The 7,570-nt window shown below is 48.2% G+C and overlaps 1 pseudogene; it reads right to left on the bottom strand.

Moving 5' to 3' along the window:
* Positions 1–1,016: 1,016 nt before the first annotated feature.
* Positions 1,017–1,703, bottom strand: LOC115404701 (superoxide dismutase [Mn], mitochondrial pseudogene; annotated as a pseudogene).
* Positions 1,704–7,570: the final 5,867 nt, after the last annotated feature.

Here is a 7,570-nt window from a genome sequence, read left to right as displayed (position 1 = left end):
GCACTATGATTCCCAGAATGCCTTGGGGACCGGTCACATGACCAGACAGCCGCTAGCGCTGCGCGCTCGTAGCTAAGCTACTGGGTTCAAACAGAACGTCGAACATGAAGCTCCAGGTACATCATCCACCTCTAACCTGTCAGTCACCAGAATCACACAGTTTGTCCTCCAGTCTCCCGCCTGCTGCGTGAGGAGAAGCGGCGCAGCGGCACGAAAAAAACTGTGCAAATCGTGATAAAAAGAGGCTTGCTGCACAGCCCGGCCGGCCGGCCGCGGCGCAGCCGACATTGTGATAAAAAAAAGAGGCTTTTGGCCGAGGTGGTAAACAGCTGACAGTCAAGTCGGCACCGACCAACTCGGCCACTTGAGAACCCCCCCCCCACGAGGCCGACTTCACTAGGTGCTGACTTGACTGTATCCCGTCTCCTCAAGGCCTGCAGTTTGGTCCGGATGTCCCTCTCTGGCTCCTCCTCCGTCCGGTGCAGCCAGGTCTGGAAGCAGGTCTGGTTCTGCTTTAAAAGCCGCTTCTCCTCAGAGTACTCATGATTCTCTCTTTACGCGTTTCTCTCTCTCTCTCTCTTTAAATAATTCTTTCTCTCTCTTTAAATGTTTTCTTTCTCTTTAAATATTTCTCTCTCTCTTTAAATGTTTCTCTCTCTTTACCTCTTTGTTCTCTCCCTTCCTAGTCCTGTAGTTTCCCTTGTTGCCAATTTATCACTTTTATCAATTTAGCAAGAACCTGCTCCATGTTTCGAACCTAATCCTCTATCTTTTTTATTTGGTTCTCTGCCTCTGCTATTTTTTTTATTATTGCTGTAAACTTTCTGTTGTTTTCTATCTGGAAATCTCTCTTTGGTACATTGGAGCTTGTTTAGTCTTCTGGAAAGTTCATCTTACTTTTTGTTGCAGCTATTATTTTAAATTTTTGTTATTTCACGGCAGCCTGATCCTCCTTCAACATTCTCCTTTTTTTAAATTCAGTGTCATTCTAATACATTGTCTGATTTAAGTTCAAGTTAAATGTATTTGGAGGATTCGGCAGCGTCAAATTGTTCGCGAACATCATCCCAGTTGATTACATTCCAGATAGATTTGATGTAGTCTGATCGCTTGTCGTACTGACGGTAATATGCATGCTCCCACACATCAAAACCAAGGAGAGGAGTCAGACCTGTTGTCCCCTGCAGTAGATTCTCATTTAGACAAGCTGCAATTTTAAGTTTTCCATTCCAACTATTGTAACCCAGCCAGCCCCAGCCTGAGCCTGGCACTGACATTGCTGCAGCAGACATCTGTTGTTTCATTTTTTTGAATGAGCCAAAGTCGCGCATAATCGCGTCCATCAAGACACCTTCAGGCTCACCCCCTCCATTTGGGGAGAGGCTGTTCCAAAACATGCTGTGATTGAAGTGGCCTCCACCATGAAAGATCAGAGCTGGGTGAAGGATTTCTTGGGCTCTCGCATCTCCCATTTCAACTGCCTTCTCAAATTTCTCCATCGTCTTGTTGAGGTTTTTCACGTGTGCAGCATGGTGGAGGCCGTGGTGCAGCCGCATGGTCTCTGCAGAGATGTGGGGCTCCAGGGCTCCATAGTCATATGGTAGATCTGGAAGGGTGTATTTCTGCCTTGACGCTGCAGCTGGTCTCACAGCCTGGCTGGCTGAACGCATGAGAGTTTGCCCTACTCTGAACAGGATGTTCATGGTGATGCTGGTTTGGTGAGAGAAACGCGGGTAAAAATCTTTCTGAGGAGCTCTTGAAGCGGAGTTCTGTTGCTCTGTGCTTGTTCTGACAGCAAGTGAACAGTTTCTCCTGTCGCAGGACACTGGTGCTTTCGTTTGATTCTGATGACATCACACTCCCAGTTGCCTAGCAACCGACTGCTGCAGCTGTCTCTATGGTGACAGGCTGGAGCAGGCGTCTCCTGCTGTCCTGGTGAACTGTTCAGCTTCTGCGTGGGCCTGTGGCCAGTATGCTGTGATTTTCCTGCGGCCAAAACCAGAAACCCTTGCAGAGGCCACAATGTGCATCTTGGTGGCTCCAAATGTGATTTCCTCTCTCGAGTTTCTGACCCTGGTATTCCATGCAGCCCATTTTGGGTTGTGTGTTGGAAGACCTCACGTGGTGTTGTGTCTGGATTCAGCTGATAGTTCTGGTTGCTGGTATAGATAGAGATAGAGATATACTTTATTAATCCCAGACTGGGAAATTCAAGTGTCACAGCACCATCAGTAGCACTGCACACAAAAGTAAAAATATTTAGTGCAGAAAAATTATATATAGTGAAAGCTATTATGTACATTATTGACATACCTATACACAAACACCCATTATATACATACATACACATATATACATACATACACACACACACACACACACATATATATATATATATATATATATATATATATATATATATATATATTAGGGGTGTAACAATACATGTATTTGTATTGAACCGTTTCGGTACGGGCCGTTGGGTTCAGTATGGTGCGTGTGTTTACGTTCTGCGGCTAGCATGTGCAGCTACACCTGCAGCCATGGTTGCTACTGCTAGCAGCTTCATCCATGCTTCACATGTCTGCGTGGCGCATTGGTCCCTGGGACGTAATGTCATGAACTTCTGTCCACGGACGTCCGCGCGCAGGACAGATTTTGTGACCGAGTTGCGCGTATGCGCACGTCGCGCCGGTACACGCATGCGCCAGAGCGCCACAGCAAACAAACCATGACAGACGCTAACTTTGAAAAGTGAGTCTGTGAAGCGAACAGGCTGCAACTCCGTCTGAAGAAACTCAGAGAAAAGCTGGACGGAGAGAGCAGACTCTGTCAGGAGGAGGAGAAGGTCTGTCACTGAAGAGAAAGCAGTGTGTGAACTATACCGCGGCTGTCGGGGGGGCTCACTGATTGGGGGGGATGCGCGTTCCTCGGAGGGAATATGTCTGCTTTGAAGGGGATGTTGATCAGTGGACCTCTTTTTTAAACCTGTAAACACTATTAAATAGTCTGATACCAATGTGAAACGACACCAAAGTGTCCAGTAATGCGGTTCATGTCTTGAACCCTGAAAAACGTTCTGCCTGGCTGTGAAGACTCTGTTTCACTGAGGTTTTTCAAGCCGGGACCGTTGTGACGTAGATGTGATCCGGCTTCCTTATATGGTCATGCTCCGACTCGGCCAGGCTTCTCTGTGCCTGGTGTGAGTGTTGGTGTTAGATCCAGAGAACATGGCTCCCAGAAAATATTTATTTGGAAATCCTGGAAAGGCAGTTTTATTTGGCTTTCCTGAAGACGAAGTCGCCAGGCAGCAGTGGAAATTATTTCTTTTTCCGGGTCAGAAGAAGACAAATACTCCAGTCTTTGTCTGCCGACGGCATTTTCCACGGCACTGGTTTACAAGCGGTAAGTTAGAACTTTTCAGTGTCCTGTTTATTTTGTGTTAGCTATAAAAGTTATTTTAGATGGTAAGGTTGGGTGCTCGAAGAAATCATCAGCTGATCGGGGAATAGAGCAAAAAAGTTAGAATTACCACCAACGTCCGAAATTAACAGCTGCAAACGGCAGATGAATTTTCTGTTTGGTGAGTAAATAGCAGGGTTATCTGCCACACGGGGCAAGCGGCTGAATGGTTTCTACCATAATAATAATAATAATAGTAAGCGTTTTGGGACGCAAAGTGTGGGATCACTACAAGTTGAAACGAAAACACAGTGCAGCATGTCTGTGGAGCATCGGAGCTATCCTAGCATCGTATGATACACCAAGATGTAGCATGTTTGTTATCAGAGCAGCGTCACTGCAGCAGGTCAGTGAAAATACAATCGTCCCATGAGGGTTTCTGCCAGGCCTTTTCAGTCCGGGCGCCCCGCTCACGCTAAATTCTGCAGCGCCTGGACAAAGGACAGGGAAAAAAAAAATAGCGCCACGTCTGCGGCTAATTAGCAGTTGTGCACCACGGAGCAGCAGCGGCGGCCGCTTGGACACTCCGTGTGAGCAGCGCACTGCTCGGCATCGCCCCCCCCCCCAACACACACACACGTTCCCCCCTGGCTAAACTTTTATCCTGCAGGAAACACTGTAGACGCAAATTAATATTTTTGCAATCAGCTGTTTACACGTCTGAGTCACAGAGGAGAGCCAGCAGTCGTCACCAACTGTCTTTGAATGCGCCACACCGCCAAGGAGGTCCTTGAACGCAACGCGAAATTAAATGGAAGTGATTACACAGAAGAGGCACAACATGTTCAAAAGTTCAGGCTGGATTTCTGAAGAATGTGCCTTTTCACAAACAGCTGATATGGCAACGCTTGTCAGTTATCTCGACTTCCGAACCGGCAAAGTGGGTGTGACCAATCACAGCAAGTGGGATGCGCACATGGATGAGACTGGGATGGAGTCAACTGAACAGAGCGTTTTCGGAGGAAGGAGGAAAAGCAAGGAAGCGGCGCAGTAAAAGACACAGATCTAAGAAGCTTTCAGTGCCGGTTATCCTGTATAGGCCCTCTAGAGGGGGCTAGAAATTAAATACAAATGAGCAAAACCGGCCGATCAACGTCCCCTTTAAGTGACGCTTAAGCCATAGCGCCCCCACGCTTCAACGGTGAGGACAAGTACTGCATGCAGGTCGGCACCTTTATTAAAGTGAAATCGTGATGCGCAAATCATCCATTAAAATTGGCCTAATTCTGCATATAATCCATGATTATGATCATAAAAAATCAATAGTAATAAATTAAAGGAAATACATGGGGGAAACAGCATTTTTCCAATATTTAGGGCCCCCCCAAAATTTCACAAATCATGTTTTCAGGGGGGCTCATGTCTCATCAAGGGGGGCTGAGACCCCCCTGGCCCCCCCATAGTTCGCACCCTGAGTGAAAGTATCTAATCGCTCGGGCGCCGCCCCGAGATTCAGAAACAGAAAAAAAAGGCTAAATAAACTCTGATACTAAATGATAACATACTGACAATGTATGTGCCTCATTTCCTATAAATAATCTGAAATAAAGGAGCAGATAAACAGTCTGGAGAGCCGGAAAAGCTTCTGGAGGATGTGTGGATCAGTGCGCCTGCATGGAACGTCCACAGCTGAGCCCAAATGTAGCAGGAGAGAAGAGCGTTGGCATCGGTGATGTGCCGCAAAGCCGACACAGACGCGCGGGCATGGGAAGCATGGACAACAACAAGAACATTTAGGTTTTGCATTTTGTTCTCCACTCATGGTCCACTCGGACTCAATGTCCCCAGCCTCCCTCGGGACATGAGAGAAGCTCTCCTGCAGGTGGGATTTGAAAACCCTGCTGACAGAGGGTTCCACCAGACGTCTGCCAAGTCTGTCCGGTTTTCTCCTCCGCCAGCGAATCCAACTCACCACCAGGTGGTGATCGGTTCACAGCTCTGCTCCTCTCTTCACCCGAGTGTCCAAAACACGCAGCCAGAGGTCAGATGACACGACAACAAAGTCGATCATCGACCTCCGCCCTAGGGTGTCCTGGTGCCAAGTGCACTTATGGACACCCCTGTGCTCCAACATGGTGTTCATTATGGACACACTGTGGCTAGCACAGAAGTCCAACAACAGAACACCACTCGGGTTCAGATCAGAGAGGCCATGCGATCCAATCACCCCCTTCCAGGTATCACTGTTGCTGCCCACGTGGGCGTTGAAGTCCCCCAGTAGAACCATGGAGTCCCCAGTCGGAGCACTGTCCAGCACCCCTCCCAGGGACTCCAAGAAGGCCGGGTACTCTGTACTGCTGTTCGGCCCGTAAGCCGAAACAACAGTGAGGTACCTGTCCCCGACCCGAAGGCGCAGGGATGCGACCCTCTCGTTCACTGGGGAGAACTCCAACACATGGCGGCTGAGCTGTGGGGCTATAAGCAAACCCACACCAGCCCGCCGCCTCTCACCGCGGGCAACGCCAGAGAAGTTGAGAGTCCAGCCCTTCTCCAGAGGTTGGGTTCCAGAGCCCAGGCTGTGTGTGGAGGTGAGCCCGACTATATCTAGCCGGTACCTCTGAACCTCCCTTACAAGCTCGGGCTCCTTCCCCCACAACGAGGTGACATTCCATGTCCCTAGAGCCAGTCTCTGTATCCGGGGATCGGGTCACCGGGCACCCTGCCTTCAGCTGCCACCCAATCCACATTGCACCCGGCCCCTACAATTCCCTCGGCAGGTGGTGGGTCCACCGGAGGGTCGGCCCACGTCGCCCCTTTGGGCTGACCCCCGATGCACGCTGGATGCGGTCCGGCTCCGGAACGGCTCCAGTCCGGACACCACAGCTAATCCGTAGTCATTAAAATCAATGCTGTGATGCACACCGGCCGCGGTCCGGCTGCGGTCCTGCTCCGGTCCGGCTCCGGTCCGCTTCCGGAGCCTCTGCGGAGCTCCGGTCTCTTTCTGCAAAGATCTTATTTTTCCGCATGCCACAGCCCTACCGCGTCAATTCAGACAGAAGCAAGTCGGGGGCCGGAAGGAAACGCGATATGTGTTCCAAAATAAGTGACTTCAAAATAAAATCTGGGTCGTGTTTTTGCCGTATTATTCTATTTTTTTACTTCTTCTGGTAGAATACAGAACAAACAACGTGATGTAGTCATTATACGTTTTAGAAGAATGAACGGTTTTGTACTTCGTCACTGCTGAAAAGTCAAATGACACCAAAATGGCACAAAACAGCTCTGTGACCGGAGCAGCTCCGTGTTGCCAGATTAGGCGGGTTTCTGCCAAATCAAGCTTCTTTTTTGAACACGTCGGACGGGTTGATGAAAATTTCATTCAGTGGCGGACCGTGCATTTCACACTAAGGCCTTCAGAACAGATCCGCCTGAACCAATCCACCTCTCAATAACTATTTTATGTCTATAAAAAAAATCTTATTATGCAGATATGCACATAAAGAGTTGTTGCACAGCAGATAGATACTTGTGCAGCCAGAATAAATGCCTTTGCTGAAGTGCACAAGTCTCCTACTGCATCTGCGCACATACAATAAGCATCAACAACTTAATAAAACAGCAATATTATTTACGAAAAGAAGAACATTTTACTCACCAAAATCCCGATTATTTGTAAACAAAACGCATCCTCCTTTCCTTCCTCAAAAAGAGTTAAATTGCTCTGTCATATAGATTATCCGTGCGTTTCAGTTCCATAAAGCCAGGGCTGAAAGTCAAGCTTGCCCTGTGGTATTTCTGGCGTAAGTTTTATTTCTCTTCAGGTCTTCTTCTTCTTCTTCTTCTTCTTCTTCTTCTTCTTCTTCTTCTTCTTCTTCTTCTTCTTTGGAATAATTGCGGTAGGTGACCAACAACTTAGGTGCATACCGCCCCCTACTGTATCTCTTGGTGAATGTAAATCAGAGGGCCTGGATCTGCTGTTGTTAGTGTAGCTAGCGAGAAGGCGCTGAGTCGCCAACTCGAAATCTGATTGGTTGAAGCAACTGTCTGTTTGACGCTTCACTTTACTTTACTGGGCTATCAGAAAGGACAGTGAAGGCCTCAGACAGATTTCTTTGACCCTAGCAACAGATGATGCCTGAAATCTGATTGGTTAAATGATTTAATATGA

Source organism: Salarias fasciatus, chromosome 17 (genome assembly GCF_902148845.1).
Source record: "Salarias fasciatus chromosome 17, fSalaFa1.1, whole genome shotgun sequence".
In the NCBI taxonomy this organism is placed as follows: Eukaryota; Metazoa; Chordata; class Actinopteri; order Blenniiformes; family Blenniidae; genus Salarias; species Salarias fasciatus.
The sequence above is the reverse complement of the archived record's forward strand: the minus strand, read 5'-3'. Positions and strand labels throughout refer to the sequence as shown.